This window comes from Lepisosteus platostomus, chromosome 28 (assembly GCF_059453375.1).
Source record: "Lepisosteus platostomus isolate fLepPlt1 chromosome 28, fLepPlt1.hap1, whole genome shotgun sequence".
In the NCBI taxonomy this organism is placed as follows: domain Eukaryota; kingdom Metazoa; phylum Chordata; class Actinopteri; order Semionotiformes; family Lepisosteidae; genus Lepisosteus; species Lepisosteus platostomus.
This window is the reverse complement of record NC_142638.1, coordinates 11,785,967-11,805,294: the sequence shown is the minus strand read 5'-3', so window position 1 is coordinate 11,805,294 and position 19,328 is coordinate 11,785,967.

Below are 19,328 nucleotides of genomic sequence, written 5' to 3'. Positions count from 1 at the left end.
TCTTCTGAGCCTTGCAGTTACATTAGGATTCTGATGTCTGAAAAAACGCGTTTATTTCGGGCTGAAAAACACGTTTTGAAAAGTGTTCTGTTACTGCCCCATAAGTTACATGGGGTTGACCAAACTTGCAGAAACATGTTTATTTCTGCTGAAAAACACGTTTTGACACTTTCAGCACACTGGGGTTAAGAGCAGAGTGTGTGGGCTCTTCTGAGCCTTGCAGTTACATTAGGATTCTGATGTCTGAAAAAACGCGTTTATTTCGGGCTGAAAAACACGTTTTGAAAAGGGTGCTGTTACTGCCCCATAAGTTACATGGGGTTGACCAAACTTGCAGAAACATGTTTATTTCTGCTGAAAAACACGTTTTGACACTTTCAGCACACTGGGGTTAAGAGCAGAGTGTGTGGGCTCTTATGTGCCTTGCAGTTACATTAGGATTCTGATGTATGAAAAAACGCGTTTAATTCGGGCTGAAAAACACGTTTTGAAAAGGGTGCTGTTACTGCCCCATAAGTTACATGGGGTTGACCAAACTTGCAGAAACATGTTTATTTCTGCTGAAAAACACGTTTTGACACTTTCAGCACACTGGGGTTAAGAGCTGAGTGTGTGGGCTCTTCTGAGCCTTGCAGTTACATTGGCATTCTGCAGTCTGAAAAAACGTGTTTATTTCGGGCTGAAAAACACGTTTTGAAAAGTGTGCTGTTACTGCCCCATAACTTACATGGGGTTGACCAAACTTGCAGAAACATGTTTATTTCTGCTGAAAAACACGTTTTTGACACTTTCAGCACACTGGGGTTAAGAGCAGAGTGTGTGGGCTCTTCTGAGCCTTGCAGTTACATTAGGATTCTGATGTATGAAAAAACGCGTTTATTTCGGGCTGAAAAACACGTTTTGAAAAGGGTGCTGTTACTGCCCCATAAGTTACATGGGGTTGACCAAACTTGCAGAAACATGTTTATTTCTGCTGAAAAACACGTTTTGACACTTTCAGCACACTGGGGTTAAGAGCAGAGTGTGTGGACTCTTCTGAGCCTTGCAGTTACATTAGGATTCTGATGTCTGAAAAAACGCGTTTATTTCGGGCTGAAAAACACGTTTTGAAAAGTGTGCTGTTACTGCCCCATAAGTTACATGGGGGTGACCAAACTTGCAGAAACATGTTTATTTCTGCTCGAAAACACGTTTTGAAACTTTCAGCACACTGGGGTTAAGAGCAGAGTGTGTAGGCTCTTCTGAGCCTTGCAGTTACATTAGGATTCTGATGTCTGAAAAAACGCGTATATTTCGGGCTGAAAAACACGTTTTGAAAAGTGTTCTGTTACTGCCCCATAAGTTACATGGGGTTGACCAAACTTGCAGAAACATGTTTATTTCTGCTGAAAAACACGTTTTGACACTTTCAGCACACTGGGGTTAAGAGCAGAGTGTGTGGGCTCTTCTGAGCCTTGCAGTTACATTAGGATTCTGATGTCTGAAAAAACGCGTTTATTTCGGGCTGAAAAACACGTTTTGAAAAGGGTGCTGTTACTGCCCCATAACTTACATGGGGTTGACCAAACTTGCAGAAACATGTTTATTTCTGCTGAAAAACACGTTTTGACACTTTCAGCACACTGGGGTTAAGAGCTGAGTGTGTGGGCTCTACTGAGCCTTGCAGATACATTGGGATTCTGAAGTCTGAAAAAACGTGTTTATTTCGGGCTGAAAAACACGTTTTGAAAAGTGTGCTGTTACTGCCCCATAACTTACATGGGGGTGACCAAGCTTGCAGAAACATGTTTATTTCTGCTGAAAAACACGTTTTGACACTTTCAGCACACTGGGGTTAAGAGCAGAGTGTGTGGGCTCTTCTGAGCCTTGCAGTTACATTAGGATTCTGATGTCTGAAAAAACGCGTTTATTTCGGGCTGAAAAACACGTTTTGAAATGTGTGCTGTTACTGCCCCATAAGTTACATGGGGGTGACCAAACTTGTAGAAACATGTTTATTTCTGCTGAAAAACACGTTTTGAAACTTTCAGCACACTGGGGTTAAGAGCAGAGTGTGTAGGCTCTTCTGAGCCTTGCAGTTACATTAGGATTCTGAAGTCTGAAAAAACGTGTTTATTTCGGGCTGAAAAACACGTTTTGAAAAGTGTGCTGTTACTGCCCCATAACTTACATGGGGGTGACCAAACTTGCAGAAACATGTTTATTTCTGCTGAAAAACACGTTTTGACACTTTCAGCACACTGGGGTTAAGAGCAGAGTGTGTGGGCTCTTCTGAGCCTTGCAGTTACATTAGGATTCTGATGTCTGAAAAAACGCGTTTATTTCGGGCTGAAAAACACGTTTTGAAATGTGTGCTGTTACTGCCCCATAAGTTACATGGGGTTGACCAAACTTGCAGAAACATGTTTATTTCTGCTGAAAAGCACGTTTTGACACTTTCAGCACACTGGGGTTAAGAGCAGAGTGTGTGGGCTCTTCTGAGCCTTGCAGTTACTTTAGGATCCTAATGTCTGAAAAAACGCGTTTATTTCGGGCTGAAAAACACGTTTTGAAAAGTGTTCTGTTACTGCCCCATAAGTTACATGGGGTTGACCAAACTTGCAGAAACATGTTTATTTCTGCTGAAAAACACGTTTTGACACTTTCAGCACACTGGGGTTAAGAGCAGAGTGTGTGGGCTCTTCTGAGCCTTGCAGTTACATTAGGATTCTGATGTCTGAAAAAACGCGTTTATTTCGGGCTGAAAAACACGTTTTGAAAAGGGTGCTGTTACTGCCCCATAAGTTACATGGGTGTGACCAAACTTGCAGAAACATGTTTATTTCTGCTGAAAAACACGTTTTGAAACTTTCAGCACACTGGGGTTAAGAGCAGAGTGTGTAGGCTCTTCTGAGCCTTGCAGTTACATTAGGATTCTGAAGTCTGAAAAAACGTGTTTATTTCGGGCTGAAAAACACGTTTTGAAAAGTGTGCTGTTACTGCCCCATAACTTACATGGGGGTGACCAAACTTGCAGAAACATGTTTATTTCTGCTGAAAAACACGTTTTGAAACTTTCAGCACACTGGGGTTAAGAGCAGAGTGTGTGGGCTCTTCTGAGCCTTGCAGTTACATTAGGATTCTGATGTCTGAAAAAACGCGTTTATTTCGGGCTGAAAAACACGTTTTGAAAAGGTGCTGTTACTGCCCTATAAGTTACATGGGGGTGACCAAACTTGCAGAAACATGTTTATTTCTGCTGAAAAACACGTTTTGACACTTTCAGCACACTGGGGTTAAGAGCAGAGTGTGTGGGCTCTTCTGAGCCTTGCAGTTACATTAGGATTCTGATGTCTGAAAAAACGCGTTAATTTCGGGCTGAAAAACACGTTTTGAAAAGTGTTCTGTTACTGCCCCTTAAGTTACATGGGGTTGACCAAACTTGCAGAAACATGTTTATTTCTGCTGAAAAACACGTTTTGACACTTTCAGCACACTGGGGTTAAGAGCAGAGTGTGTGGGCTCTTCTGAGCCTTGCAGTTACATTAGGATTCTGATGTCTGAAAAAACGCGTTTATTTCAGGCTGAAAAACACGTTTTGAAATGTGTGCTGTTACTGCCCCATAAGTTACATGGGGGTGACCAAACTTGCAGAAACATGTTTATTTCTGCTGAAAAACACGTTTTGACACTTTCAGCACACTGGGGTTAAGAGCAGAGTGTGTGGGCTCTTCTGAGACTTGCAGTTACATTAGGATCCTGATGTCTGAAAAAACGCGTTAATTTCGGGCTGAAAAACACGTTTTGAAAAGTGTTCTGTTACTGCCCCTTAAGTTACATGGGGTTGACCAAACTTGCAGAAACATGTTTATTTCTGCTGAAAAACACGTTTTGACACTTTCAGCACACTGGGGTTAAGAGCAGAGTGTGTGGGCTCTTCTGAGCCTTGCAGTTACATTAGGATTCTGATGTCTGAAAAAACGCGTTTATTTCGGGCTGAAAAACACGTTTTGAAAAGTGTGCTGTTACTGCCCCATAAGTTACATGGGGGTGACCAAACTTGCAGAAACATGTTTATTTCTGCTGAAAAACACGTTTTGAAACTTTCAGCACACTGGGGTTAAGAGCAGAGTGTGTGGACTCTTCTGAGCCTTGCAGTTACATTAGGATTCTGATGTCTGAAAAAACGCGTTTATTTCGGGCTGAAAAACACGTTTTGAAAAGTGTGCTGTTACTGCCCCATAAGTTACATGGGGGTGACTAAACTTGCAGAAACATGTTTATTTCTGCTGAAAAACACGTTTTGAAACTTTCAGCACACTGGGGTTAAGAGCAGAGTGTGTAGGCTCTTCTGAGCCTTGCAGTTACATTAGGATTCTGAAGTCTGAAAAAACGTGTTTATTTCGGGCTGAAAAACACGTTTTGAAAAGTGTGCTGTTACTGCCCCATAACTTACATGGGGGTGACCAAACTTGCAGAAACATGTTTATTTCTGCTGAAAAACACGTTTTGAAACTTTCAGCACACTGGGGTTAAGAGCAGAGTGTGTAGGCTCTTCTGAGCCTTGCAGTTACATTAGGATTCTGATGTCTGAAAAAACGCGTTTATTTCGGGCTGAAAAACACGTTTTGAAAAGTGTGCTGTTACTGCCCCATAACTTACATGGGGGTGACCAAACTTGCAGAAACATGTTTATTTCTGCTGAAAAACACGTTTTGACATTTTCAGCACACTGGGGTTAAGAGCAGAGTGTGTAGGCTCTTCTGAGCCTTGCAGTTACATTAGGATTCTGATGTCTGAAAAAACGCGTTTATTTCGGGCTGAAAAACACGTTTTGAAAAGGGTTCTGTTACTGCCCCATAAGTTACATGGGGTTGACCAAACTTGCAGAAACATGTTTATTTCTGCTGAAAAACACGTTTTGACACTTTCAGCACACTGGGGTTAAGAGCAGAGTGTGTGGGCTCTTCTGAGCCTTGCAGTTACTTTAGGATCCTAATGTCTGAAAAAACGCGTTTATTTCGGGCTGAAAAACACGTTTTGAAAAGTGTTCTGTTACTGCCCCATAAGTTACATGGGGTTGACCAAACTTGCAGAAACATGTTTATTTCTGCTGAAAAACACGTTTTGACACTTTCAGCACACTGGGGTTAAGAGCAGAGTGTGTAGGCTCTTCTGAGCCTTGCAGTTACATTAGGATTCTGAAGTCTGAAAAAACGTGTTTATTTCGGGCTGAAAAACACGTTTTGAAAAGTGTGCTGTTACTGCCCCATAACTTACATGGGGGTGACCAAACTTGCAGAAACATGTTTATTTCTGCTGAAAAACACGTTTTGAAACTTTCAGCACACTGGGGTTAAGAGCAGAGTGTGTAGGCTCTTCTGAGCCTTGCAGTTACATTAGGATTCTGATGTCTGAAAAAACGCGTTTATTTCGGGCTGAAAAACACGTTTTGAAAAGTGTGCTGTTACTGCCCCATAACTTACATGGGGGTGACCAAACTTGCAGAAACATGTTTATTTCTGCTGAAAAACACGTTTTGACATTTTCAGCACACTGGGGTTAAGAGCAGAGTGTGTAGGCTCTTCTGAGCCTTGCAGTTACATTAGGATTCTGATGTCTGAAAAAACGCGTTTATTTCGGGCTGAAAAACACGTTTTGAAAAGGGTTCTGTTACTGCCCCATAAGTTACATGGGGTTGACCAAACTTGCAGAAACATGTTTATTTCTGCTGAAAAACACGTTTTGACACTTTCAGCACACTGGGGTTAAGAGCAGAGTGTGTGGGCTCTTCTGAGCCTTGCAGTTACTTTAGGATCCTAATGTCTGAAAAAACGCGTTTATTTCGGGCTGAAAAACACGTTTTGAAAAGTGTTCTGTTACTGCCCCATAAGTTACATGGGGTTGACCAAACTTGCAGAAACATGTTTATTTCTGCTGAAAAACACGTTTTGACACTTTCAGCACACTGGGGTTAAGAGCAGAGTGTGTGGGCTCTTCTGAGCCTTGCAGTTACATTAGGATTCTGATGTCTGAAAAAACGCGTTTATTTCGGGCTGAAAAACACGTTTTGAAAAGGGTGCTGTTACTGCCCCATAAGTTACATGGGGTTGACCAAACTTGCAGAAACATGTTTATTTCTGCTGAAAAACACGTTTTGACACTTTCAGCACACTGGGGTTAAGAGCAGAGTGTGTGGGCTCTTCTGAGCCTTGCAGTTACTTTAGGATCCTAATGTCTGAAAAAACGCGTTTATTTCGGGCTGAAAAACACGTTTTGAAAAGTGTTCTGTTACTGCCCCATAAGTTACATGGGGTTGACCAAACTTGCAGAAACATGTTTATTTCTGCTGAAAAACACGTTTTGACACTTTCAGCACACTGGGGTTAAGAGCAGAGTGTGTGGGCTCTTCTGAGCCTTGCAGTTACATTAGGATTCTGATGTCTGAAAAAACGCGTTTATTTCGGGCTGAAAAACACGTTTTGAAAAGGGTGCTGTTACTGCCCCATAAGTTACATGGGTGTGACCAAACTTGCAGAAACATGTTTATTTCTGCTGAAAAACACGTTTTGAAACTTTCAGCACACTGGGGTTAAGAGCAGAGTGTGTAGGCTCTTCTGAGCCTTGCAGTTACATTAGGATTCTGAAGTCTGAAAAAACGTGTTTATTTCGGGCTGAAAAACACGTTTTGAAAAGTGTGCTGTTACTGCCCCATAACTTACATGGGGGTGACCAAACTTGCAGAAACATGTTTATTTCTGCTGAAAAACACGTTTTGAAACTTTCAGCACACTGGGGTTAAGAGCAGAGTGTGTAGGCTCTTCTGAGCCTTGCAGTTACATTAGGATTCTGATGTCTGAAAAAACGCGTTTATTTCGGGCTGAAAAACACGTTTTGAAAAGTGTTCTGTTACTGCCCCATAACTTACATGGGGGTGACCAAACTTGCAGAAACATGTTTATTTCTGCTGAAAAACACGTTTTGACACTTTCAGCACACTGGGGTTAAGAGCAGAGTGTGTGGGCTCTTCTGAGCCTTGCAGTTACATTAGGATTCTGATGTCTGAAAAAACGCGTTTATTTCGGGCTGAAAAACACGTTTTGAAAAGGGTGCTGTTACTGCCCCATAAGTTACATGGGGGTGACCAAACTTGCAGATACATGTTTATTTCTGCTGAAAAACACGTTTTGACACTTTCAGCACACTGGGGTTAAGAGCAGAGTGTGTGGGCTCTTCTGAGCCTTGCAGTTACATTAGGATTCTGATGTCTGAAAAAACGCGTTAATTTCGGGCTGAAAAACACGTTTTGAAAAGTGTTCTGTTACTGCCCCTTAAGTTACATGGGGTTGACCAAACTTGCAGAAACATGTTTATTTCTGCTGAAAAACACGTTTTGACACTTTCAGCACACTGGGGTTAAGAGCAGAGTGTGTAGGCTCTTCTGAGCCTTGCAGTTACATTAGGATTCTGAAGTCTGAAAAAACGTGTTTATTTCGGGCTGAAAAACACGTTTTGAAAAGTGTGCTGTTACTGCCCCATAACTTACATGGGGGTGACCAAACTTGCAGAAACATGTTTATTTCTGCTGAAAAACACGTTTTGAAACTTTCAGCACACTGGGGTTAAGAGCAGAGTGTGTAGGCTCTTCTGAGCCTTGCAGTTACATTAGGATTCTGATGTCTGAAAAAACGCGTTTATTTCGGGCTGAAAAACACGTTTTGAAAAGTGTGCTGTTACTGCCCCATAACTTACATGGGGGTGACCAAACTTGCAGAAACATGTTTATTTCTGCTGAAAAACACGTTTTGACATTTTCAGCACACTGGGGTTAAGAGCAGAGTGTGTAGGCTCTTCTGAGCCTTGCAGTTACATTAGGATTCTGATGTCTGAAAAAACGCGTTTATTTCGGGCTGAAAAACACGTTTTGAAAAGGGTTCTGTTACTGCCCCATAAGTTACATGGGGTTGACCAAACTTGCAGAAACATGTTTATTTCTGCTGAAAAACACGTTTTGACACTTTCAGCACACTGGGGTTAAGAGCAGAGTGTGTGGGCTCTTCTGAGCCTTGCAGTTACTTTAGGATCCTAATGTCTGAAAAAACGCGTTTATTTCGGGCTGAAAAACACGTTTTGAAAAGTGTTCTGTTACTGCCCCATAAGTTACATGGGGTTGACCAAACTTGCAGAAACATGTTTATTTCTGCTGAAAAACACGTTTTGACACTTTCAGCACACTGGGGTTAAGAGCAGAGTGTGTAGGCTCTTCTGAGCCTTGCAGTTACATTAGGATTCTGAAGTCTGAAAAAACGTGTTTATTTCGGGCTGAAAAACACGTTTTGAAAAGTGTGCTGTTACTGCCCCATAACTTACATGGGGGTGACCAAACTTGCAGAAACATGTTTATTTCTGCTGAAAAACACGTTTTGAAACTTTCAGCACACTGGGGTTAAGAGCAGAGTGTGTAGGCTCTTCTGAGCCTTGCAGTTACATTAGGATTCTGATGTCTGAAAAAACGCGTTTATTTCGGGCTGAAAAACACGTTTTGAAAAGGGTGCTGTTACTGCCCCATAAGTTACATGGGGTTGACCAAACTTGCAGAAACATGTTTATTTCTGCTGAAAAACACGTTTTGACACTTTCAGCACACTGGGGTTAAGAGCAGAGTGTGTGGGCTCTTATGTGCCTTGCAGTTACATTAGGATTCTGATGTATGAAAAAACGCGTTTAATTCGGGCTGAAAAACACGTTTTGAAAAGGGTGCTGTTACTGCCCCATAAGTTACATGGGGTTGACCAAACTTGCAGAAACATGTTTATTTCTGCTGAAAAACACGTTTTGACACTTTCAGCACACTGGGGTTAAGAGCTGAGTGTGTGGGCTCTTCTGAGCCTTGCAGTTACATTGGCATTCTGCAGTCTGAAAAAACGTGTTTATTTCGGGCTGAAAAACACGTTTTGAAAAGTGTGCTGTTACTGCCCCATAACTTACATGGGGTTGACCAAACTTGCAGAAACATGTTTATTTCTGCTGAAAAACACGTTTTTGACACTTTCAGCACACTGGGGTTAAGAGCAGAGTGTGTGGGCTCTTCTGAGCCTTGCAGTTACATTAGGATTCTGATGTATGAAAAAACGCGTTTATTTCGGGCTGAAAAACACGTTTTGAAAAGGGTGCTGTTACTGCCCCATAAGTTACATGGGGTTGACCAAACTTGCAGAAACATGTTTATTTCTGCTGAAAAACACGTTTTGACACTTTCAGCACACTGGGGTTAAGAGCAGAGTGTGTGGACTCTTCTGAGCCTTGCAGTTACATTAGGATTCTGATGTCTGAAAAAACGCGTTTATTTCGGGCTGAAAAACACGTTTTGAAAAGTGTGCTGTTACTGCCCCATAAGTTACATGGGGGTGACCAAACTTGCAGAAACATGTTTATTTCTGCTCGAAAACACGTTTTGAAACTTTCAGCACACTGGGGTTAAGAGCAGAGTGTGTAGGCTCTTCTGAGCCTTGCAGTTACATTAGGATTCTGATGTCTGAAAAAACGCGTATATTTCGGGCTGAAAAACACGTTTTGAAAAGTGTTCTGTTACTGCCCCATAAGTTACATGGGGTTGACCAAACTTGCAGAAACATGTTTATTTCTGCTGAAAAACACGTTTTGACACTTTCAGCACACTGGGGTTAAGAGCAGAGTGTGTGGGCTCTTCTGAGCCTTGCAGTTACATTAGGATTCTGATGTCTGAAAAAACGCGTTTATTTCGGGCTGAAAAACACGTTTTGAAAAGGGTGCTGTTACTGCCCCATAACTTACATGGGGTTGACCAAACTTGCAGAAACATGTTTATTTCTGCTGAAAAACACGTTTTGACACTTTCAGCACACTGGGGTTAAGAGCTGAGTGTGTGGGCTCTACTGAGCCTTGCAGATACATTGGGATTCTGAAGTCTGAAAAAACGTGTTTATTTCGGGCTGAAAAACACGTTTTGAAAAGTGTGCTGTTACTGCCCCATAACTTACATGGGGGTGACCAAGCTTGCAGAAACATGTTTATTTCTGCTGAAAAACACGTTTTGACACTTTCAGCACACTGGGGTTAAGAGCAGAGTGTGTGGGCTCTTCTGAGCCTTGCAGTTACATTAGGATTCTGATGTCTGAAAAAACGCGTTTATTTCGGGCTGAAAAACACGTTTTGAAATGTGTGCTGTTACTGCCCCATAAGTTACATGGGGGTGACCAAACTTGTAGAAACATGTTTATTTCTGCTGAAAAACACGTTTTGAAACTTTCAGCACACTGGGGTTAAGAGCAGAGTGTGTAGGCTCTTCTGAGCCTTGCAGTTACATTAGGATTCTGAAGTCTGAAAAAACGTGTTTATTTCGGGCTGAAAAACACGTTTTGAAAAGTGTGCTGTTACTGCCCCATAACTTACATGGGGGTGACCAAACTTGCAGAAACATGTTTATTTCTGCTGAAAAACACGTTTTGACACTTTCAGCACACTGGGGTTAAGAGCAGAGTGTGTGGGCTCTTCTGAGCCTTGCAGTTACATTAGGATTCTGATGTCTGAAAAAACGCGTTTATTTCGGGCTGAAAAACACGTTTTGAAATGTGTGCTGTTACTGCCCCATAAGTTACATGGGGTTGACCAAACTTGCAGAAACATGTTTATTTCTGCTGAAAAGCACGTTTTGACACTTTCAGCACACTGGGGTTAAGAGCAGAGTGTGTGGGCTCTTCTGAGCCTTGCAGTTACTTTAGGATCCTAATGTCTGAAAAAACGCGTTTATTTCGGGCTGAAAAACACGTTTTGAAAAGTGTTCTGTTACTGCCCCATAAGTTACATGGGGTTGACCAAACTTGCAGAAACATGTTTATTTCTGCTGAAAAACACGTTTTGACACTTTCAGCACACTGGGGTTAAGAGCAGAGTGTGTGGGCTCTTCTGAGCCTTGCAGTTACATTAGGATTCTGATGTCTGAAAAAACGCGTTTATTTCGGGCTGAAAAACACGTTTTGAAAAGGGTGCTGTTACTGCCCCATAAGTTACATGGGTGTGACCAAACTTGCAGAAACATGTTTATTTCTGCTGAAAAACACGTTTTGAAACTTTCAGCACACTGGGGTTAAGAGCAGAGTGTGTAGGCTCTTCTGAGCCTTGCAGTTACATTAGGATTCTGAAGTCTGAAAAAACGTGTTTATTTCGGGCTGAAAAACACGTTTTGAAAAGTGTGCTGTTACTGCCCCATAACTTACATGGGGGTGACCAAACTTGCAGAAACATGTTTATTTCTGCTGAAAAACACGTTTTGAAACTTTCAGCACACTGGGGTTAAGAGCAGAGTGTGTGGGCTCTTCTGAGCCTTGCAGTTACATTAGGATTCTGATGTCTGAAAAAACGCGTTTATTTCGGGCTGAAAAACACGTTTTGAAAAGGTGCTGTTACTGCCCTATAAGTTACATGGGGGTGACCAAACTTGCAGAAACATGTTTATTTCTGCTGAAAAACACGTTTTGACACTTTCAGCACACTGGGGTTAAGAGCAGAGTGTGTGGGCTCTTCTGAGCCTTGCAGTTACATTAGGATTCTGATGTCTGAAAAAACGCGTTAATTTCGGGCTGAAAAACACGTTTTGAAAAGTGTTCTGTTACTGCCCCTTAAGTTACATGGGGTTGACCAAACTTGCAGAAACATGTTTATTTCTGCTGAAAAACACGTTTTGACACTTTCAGCACACTGGGGTTAAGAGCAGAGTGTGTGGGCTCTTCTGAGCCTTGCAGTTACATTAGGATTCTGATGTCTGAAAAAACGCGTTTATTTCAGGCTGAAAAACACGTTTTGAAATGTGTGCTGTTACTGCCCCATAAGTTACATGGGGGTGACCAAACTTGCAGAAACATGTTTATTTCTGCTGAAAAACACGTTTTGACACTTTCAGCACACTGGGGTTAAGAGCAGAGTGTGTGGGCTCTTCTGAGACTTGCAGTTACATTAGGATCCTGATGTCTGAAAAAACGCGTTAATTTCGGGCTGAAAAACACGTTTTGAAAAGTGTTCTGTTACTGCCCCTTAAGTTACATGGGGTTGACCAAACTTGCAGAAACATGTTTATTTCTGCTGAAAAACACGTTTTGACACTTTCAGCACACTGGGGTTAAGAGCAGAGTGTGTGGGCTCTTCTGAGCCTTGCAGTTACATTAGGATTCTGATGTCTGAAAAAACGCGTTTATTTCGGGCTGAAAAACACGTTTTGAAAAGTGTGCTGTTACTGCCCCATAAGTTACATGGGGGTGACCAAACTTGCAGAAACATGTTTATTTCTGCTGAAAAACACGTTTTGAAACTTTCAGCACACTGGGGTTAAGAGCAGAGTGTGTGGACTCTTCTGAGCCTTGCAGTTACATTAGGATTCTGATGTCTGAAAAAACGCGTTTATTTCGGGCTGAAAAACACGTTTTGAAAAGTGTGCTGTTACTGCCCCATAAGTTACATGGGGGTGACTAAACTTGCAGAAACATGTTTATTTCTGCTGAAAAACACGTTTTGAAACTTTCAGCACACTGGGGTTAAGAGCAGAGTGTGTAGGCTCTTCTGAGCCTTGCAGTTACATTAGGATTCTGAAGTCTGAAAAAACGTGTTTATTTCGGGCTGAAAAACACGTTTTGAAAAGTGTGCTGTTACTGCCCCATAACTTACATGGGGGTGACCAAACTTGCAGAAACATGTTTATTTCTGCTGAAAAACACGTTTTGAAACTTTCAGCACACTGGGGTTAAGAGCAGAGTGTGTAGGCTCTTCTGAGCCTTGCAGTTACATTAGGATTCTGATGTCTGAAAAAACGCGTTTATTACGGCTGAAAAACACGTTTTGAAAAGTGTGCTGTTACTGCCCCATAACTTACATGGGGGTGACCAAACTTGCAGAAACATGTTTATTTCTGCTGAAAAACACGTTTTGACATTTTCAGCACACTGGGGTTAAGAGCAGAGTGTGTAGGCTCTTCTGAGCCTTGCAGTTACATTAGGATTCTGATGTCTGAAAAAACGCGTTTATTTCGGGCTGAAAAACACGTTTTGAAAAGGGTTCTGTTACTGCCCCATAAGTTACATGGGGTTGACCAAACTTGCAGAAACATGTTTATTTCTGCTGAAAAACACGTTTTGACACTTTCAGCACACTGGGGTTAAGAGCAGAGTGTGTGGGCTCTTCTGAGCCTTGCAGTTACTTTAGGATCCTAATGTCTGAAAAAACGCGTTTATTTCGGGCTGAAAAACACGTTTTGAAAAGTGTTCTGTTACTGCCCCATAAGTTACATGGGGTTGACCAAACTTGCAGAAACATGTTTATTTCTGCTGAAAAACACGTTTTGACACTTTCAGCACACTGGGGTTAAGAGCAGAGTGTGTAGGCTCTTCTGAGCCTTGCAGTTACATTAGGATTCTGAAGTCTGAAAAAACGTGTTTATTTCGGGCTGAAAAACACGTTTTGAAAAGTGTGCTGTTACTGCCCCATAACTTACATGGGGGTGACCAAACTTGCAGAAACATGTTTATTTCTGCTGAAAAACACGTTTTGAAACTTTCAGCACACTGGGGTTAAGAGCAGAGTGTGTAGGCTCTTCTGAGCCTTGCAGTTACATTAGGATTCTGATGTCTGAAAAAACGCGTTTATTTCGGGCTGAAAAACACGTTTTGAAAAGTGTGCTGTTACTGCCCCATAACTTACATGGGGGTGACCAAACTTGCAGAAACATGTTTATTTCTGCTGAAAAACACGTTTTGACATTTTCAGCACACTGGGGTTAAGAGCAGAGTGTGTAGGCTCTTCTGAGCCTTGCAGTTACATTAGGATTCTGATGTCTGAAAAAACGCGTTTATTTCGGGCTGAAAAACACGTTTTGAAAAGGGTTCTGTTACTGCCCCATAAGTTACATGGGGTTGACCAAACTTGCAGAAACATGTTTATTTCTGCTGAAAAACACGTTTTGACACTTTCAGCACACTGGGGTTAAGAGCAGAGTGTGTGGGCTCTTCTGAGCCTTGCAGTTACTTTAGGATCCTAATGTCTGAAAAAACGCGTTTATTTCGGGCTGAAAAACACGTTTTGAAAAGTGTTCTGTTACTGCCCCATAAGTTACATGGGGTTGACCAAACTTGCAGAAACATGTTTATTTCTGCTGAAAAACACGTTTTGACACTTTCAGCACACTGGGGTTAAGAGCAGAGTGTGTGGGCTCTTCTGAGCCTTGCAGTTACATTAGGATTCTGATGTCTGAAAAAACGCGTTTATTTCGGGCTGAAAAACACGTTTTGAAAAGGGTGCTGTTACTGCCCCATAAGTTACATGGGGTTGACCAAACTTGCAGAAACATGTTTATTTCTGCTGAAAAACACGTTTTGACACTTTCAGCACACTGGGGTTAAGAGCAGAGTGTGTGGGCTCTTCTGAGCCTTGCAGTTACTTTAGGATCCTAATGTCTGAAAAAACGCGTTTATTTCGGGCTGAAAAACACGTTTTGAAAAGTGTTCTGTTACTGCCCCATAAGTTACATGGGGTTGACCAAACTTGCAGAAACATGTTTATTTCTGCTGAAAAACACGTTTTGACACTTTCAGCACACTGGGGTTAAGAGCAGAGTGTGTGGGCTCTTCTGAGCCTTGCAGTTACATTAGGATTCTGATGTCTGAAAAAACGCGTTTATTTCGGGCTGAAAAACACGTTTTGAAAAGGGTGCTGTTACTGCCCCATAAGTTACATGGGTGTGACCAAACTTGCAGAAACATGTTTATTTCTGCTGAAAAACACGTTTTGAAACTTTCAGCACACTGGGGTTAAGAGCAGAGTGTGTAGGCTCTTCTGAGCCTTGCAGTTACATTAGGATTCTGAAGTCTGAAAAAACGTGTTTATTTCGGGCTGAAAAACACGTTTTGAAAAGTGTGCTGTTACTGCCCCATAACTTACATGGGGGTGACCAAACTTGCAGAAACATGTTTATTTCTGCTGAAAAACACGTTTTGAAACTTTCAGCACACTGGGGTTAAGAGCAGAGTGTGTAGGCTCTTCTGAGCCTTGCAGTTACATTAGGATTCTGATGTCTGAAAAAACGCGTTTATTTCGGGCTGAAAAACACGTTTTGAAAAGTGTTCTGTTACTGCCCCATAACTTACATGGGGGTGACCAAACTTGCAGAAACATGTTTATTTCTGCTGAAAAACACGTTTTGACACTTTCAGCACACTGGGGTTAAGAGCAGAGTGTGTGGGCTCTTCTGAGCCTTGCAGTTACATTAGGATTCTGATGTCTGAAAAAACGCGTTTATTTCGGGCTGAAAAACACGTTTTGAAAAGGGTGCTGTTACTGCCCCATAAGTTACATGGGGGTGACCAAACTTGCAGATACATGTTTATTTCTGCTGAAAAACACGTTTTGACACTTTCAGCACACTGGGGTTAAGAGCAGAGTGTGTGGGCTCTTCTGAGCCTTGCAGTTACATTAGGATTCTGATGTCTGAAAAAACGCGTTAATTTCGGGCTGAAAAACACGTTTTGAAAAGTGTTCTGTTACTGCCCCTTAAGTTACATGGGGTTGACCAAACTTGCAGAAACATGTTTATTTCTGCTGAAAAACACGTTTTGACACTTTCAGCACACTGGGGTTAAGAGCAGAGTGTGTAGGCTCTTCTGAGCCTTGCAGTTACATTAGGATTCTGAAGTCTGAAAAAACGTGTTTATTTCGGGCTGAAAAACACGTTTTGAAAAGTGTGCTGTTACTGCCCCATAACTTACATGGGGGTGACCAAACTTGCAGAAACATGTTTATTTCTGCTGAAAAACACGTTTTGAAACTTTCAGCACACTGGGGTTAAGAGCAGAGTGTGTAGGCTCTTCTGAGCCTTGCAGTTACATTAGGATTCTGATGTCTGAAAAAACGCGTTTATTTCGGGCTGAAAAACACGTTTTGAAAAGTGTGCTGTTACTGCCCCATAACTTACATGGGGGTGACCAAACTTGCAGAAACATGTTTATTTCTGCTGAAAAACACGTTTTGACATTTTCAGCACACTGGGGTTAAGAGCAGAGTGTGTAGGCTCTTCTGAGCCTTGCAGTTACATTAGGATTCTGATGTCTGAAAAAACGCGTTTATTTCGGGCTGAAAAACACGTTTTGAAAAGGGTTCTGTTACTGCCCCATAAGTTACATGGGGTTGACCAAACTTGCAGAAACATGTTTATTTCTGCTGAAAAACACGTTTTGACACTTTCAGCACACTGGGGTTAAGAGCAGAGTGTGTGGGCTCTTCTGAGCCTTGCAGTTACTTTAGGATCCTAATGTCTGAAAAAACGCGTTTATTTCGGGCTGAAAAACACGTTTTGAAAAGTGTTCTGTTACTGCCCCATAAGTTACATGGGGTTGACCAAACTTGCAGAAACATGTTTATTTCTGCTGAAAAACACGTTTTGACACTTTCAGCACACTGGGGTTAAGAGCAGAGTGTGTAGGCTCTTCTGAGCCTTGCAGTTACATTAGGATTCTGAAGTCTGAAAAAACGTGTTTATTTCGGGCTGAAAAACACGTTTTGAAAAGTGTGCTGTTACTGCCCCATAACTTACATGGGGGTGACCAAACTTGCAGAAACATGTTTATTTCTGCTGAAAAACACGTTTTGAAACTTTCAGCACACTGGGGTTAAGAGCAGAGTGTGTAGGCTCTTCTGAGCCTTGCAGTTACATTAGGATTCTGATGTCTGAAAAAACGCGTTTATTTCGGGCTGAAAAACACGTTTTGAAAAGTGTGCTGTTACTGCCCCATAACTTACATGGGGGTGACCAAACTTGCAGAAACATGTTTATTTCTGCTGAAAAACACGTTTTGAAACTTTCAGCACACTGGGGTTAAGAGCAGAGTGTGTAGGCTCTTCTGAGCCTTGCAGTTACATTAGGATTCTGATGTCTGAAAAAACGCATTAATTTCGGGCTGAAAAACACGTTTTGAAAAGTGTTCTGTTACTGCCCCTTAAGTTACATGGGGTTGACCAAACTTGCAGAAACATGTTTATTTCTGCTGAAAAACACGTTTTGACACTTTCAGCACACTGGGGTTAAGAGCAGAGTGTGTGGGCTCTTCTGAGCCTTGCAGTTACATTAGGATTCTGATGTCTGAAAAAACGCGTTTATTTCAGGCTGAAAAACACGTTTTGAAATGTGTGCTGTTACTGCCCCATAAGTTACATGGGGGTGACCAAACTTGCAGAAACATGTTTATTTCTGCTGAAAAACACGTTTTGACACTTTCAGCACACTGGGGTTAAGAGCAGAGTGTGTGGGCTCTTCTGAGACTTGCAGTTACATTAGGATCCTGATGTCTGAAAAAACGCGTTTATTTCGGGCTGAAAAACACGTTTTGAAAAGTGTTCTCTTACTGCCCCATAAGTTACATGGGGTTGACCAAACTTACAGAAACATGTTTATTTCAGCTGAAAAACACGTTTTGACACTTTCAGCACACTGGGGTTAAGAGCAGAGTGTGTGGGCTCTTCTGAGCCTTGCAGTTACATTAGGATTCTGATGTCTGAAAAAACGCGTTTATTTCGGGCTGAAAAACACGTTTTGAAAAGGGTGCTGTTACTGCCCCATAAGTTACAAGGGGTTGACCAAACTTGCAGAAACATGTTTATTTCTGCTGAAAAACACGTTTTGAAACTTTCAGCACACTGGGGTTAAGAGCAGAGTGTGTGGACTCTTCTGAGCCTTGCAGTTACATTAGGATTCTGATGTCTGAAAAAACGCGTTTATTTCGGGCTGAAAAACACGTTTTGAAAAGTGTGCTGTTACTGCCCCATAAGTTACATGGGGGTGACTAAACTTGCAGAAACATGTTTATTTCTGCTGAAAAACACGTTTTGAAACTTTCAGCACACTGGGGTTAAGAGCAGAGTGTGTAGGCTCTTCTGAGCCTTGCAGTTACATTAGGATTCTGAAGTCTGAAAAAACGTGTTTATTTCGGGCTGAAAAACACGTTTTGAAAAGTGTGCTGTTACTGCCCCATAACTTACATGGGGGTGACCAAACTTGCAGAAACATGTTTATTTCTGCTGAAAAACACGTTTTGAAACTTTCAGCACACTGGGGTTAAGAGCAGAGTGTGTAGGCTCTTCTGAGCCTTGCAGTTACATTAGGATTCTGAAGTCTGAAAAAACGTGTTTATTTCGGGCTGAAAAACACGTTTTGAAAAGTGTGCTGTTACTGCCCCATAACTTACATGGGGGTGACCAAACTTGCAGAAACATGTTTATTTCTGCTGAAAAACACGTTTTGAAACTTTCAGCACACTGGGGTTAAGAGCAGAGTGTGTAGGCTCTTCTGAGCCTTGCAGTTACATTAGGATTCTGATGTCTGAAAAAACGCGTTTATTTCGGGCTGAAAAACACGTTTTGAAAAGTGTTCTGTTACTGCCCCATAAGTTACATGGGGGTGACCAAACTTGCAGAAACATGTTTATTTCTGCTGAAAAACACGTTTTGAAACTTTCAGCACACTGGGGTTAAGAGCAGAGTGTGTAGGCTCTTCTGAGCCTTGCAGTTACATTAGGATTCTGAAGTCTGAAAAAACGTGTTTATTTCGGGCTGAAAAACACGTTTTGAAAAGTGTGCTGTTACTGCCCCATAACTTACATGGGGGTGACCAAACTTGCAGAAACATGTTTATTTCTGCTGAAAAACACGTTTTGAAACTTTCAGCACACTGGGGTTAAGAGCAGAGTGTGTAGGCTCTTCTGAGCCTTGCAGTTACATTAGGATTCTGATGTCTGAAAAAACGCGTTTATTTCGGGCTGAAAAACACGTTTTGAAAAGTGTGCTGTTACTGCCCCATAACTTACATGGGGGTGACCAAACTTGCAGAAACATGTTTATTTCTGCTGAAAAACACGTTTTGACATTTTCAGCACACTGGGGTTAAGAGCAGAGTGTGTAGGCTCTTCTGAGCCTTGCAGTTACATTAGGATTCTGATGTCTGAAAAAACGCGTTTATTTCGGGCTGAAAAACACGTTTTGAAAAGTGTTCTGTTACTGCCCCATAAGTTACATGGGGTTGACCAAACTTGCAGAAACATGTTTATTTCTGCTGAAAAACACGTTTTGACACTTTCAGCACACTGGGGTTAAGAGCAGAGTGTGTGGGCTCTTCTGAGCCTTGCAGTTACATTAGGATTCTGATGTCTGAAAAAACGCGTTTATTTCGGGCTGAAAAACACGTTTTGAAAAGGGTGCTGTTACTGCCCCATAAGTTACATGGGGTTGACCAAACTTGCAGAAACATGTTTATTTCTGCTGAAAAACACGTTTTGACACTT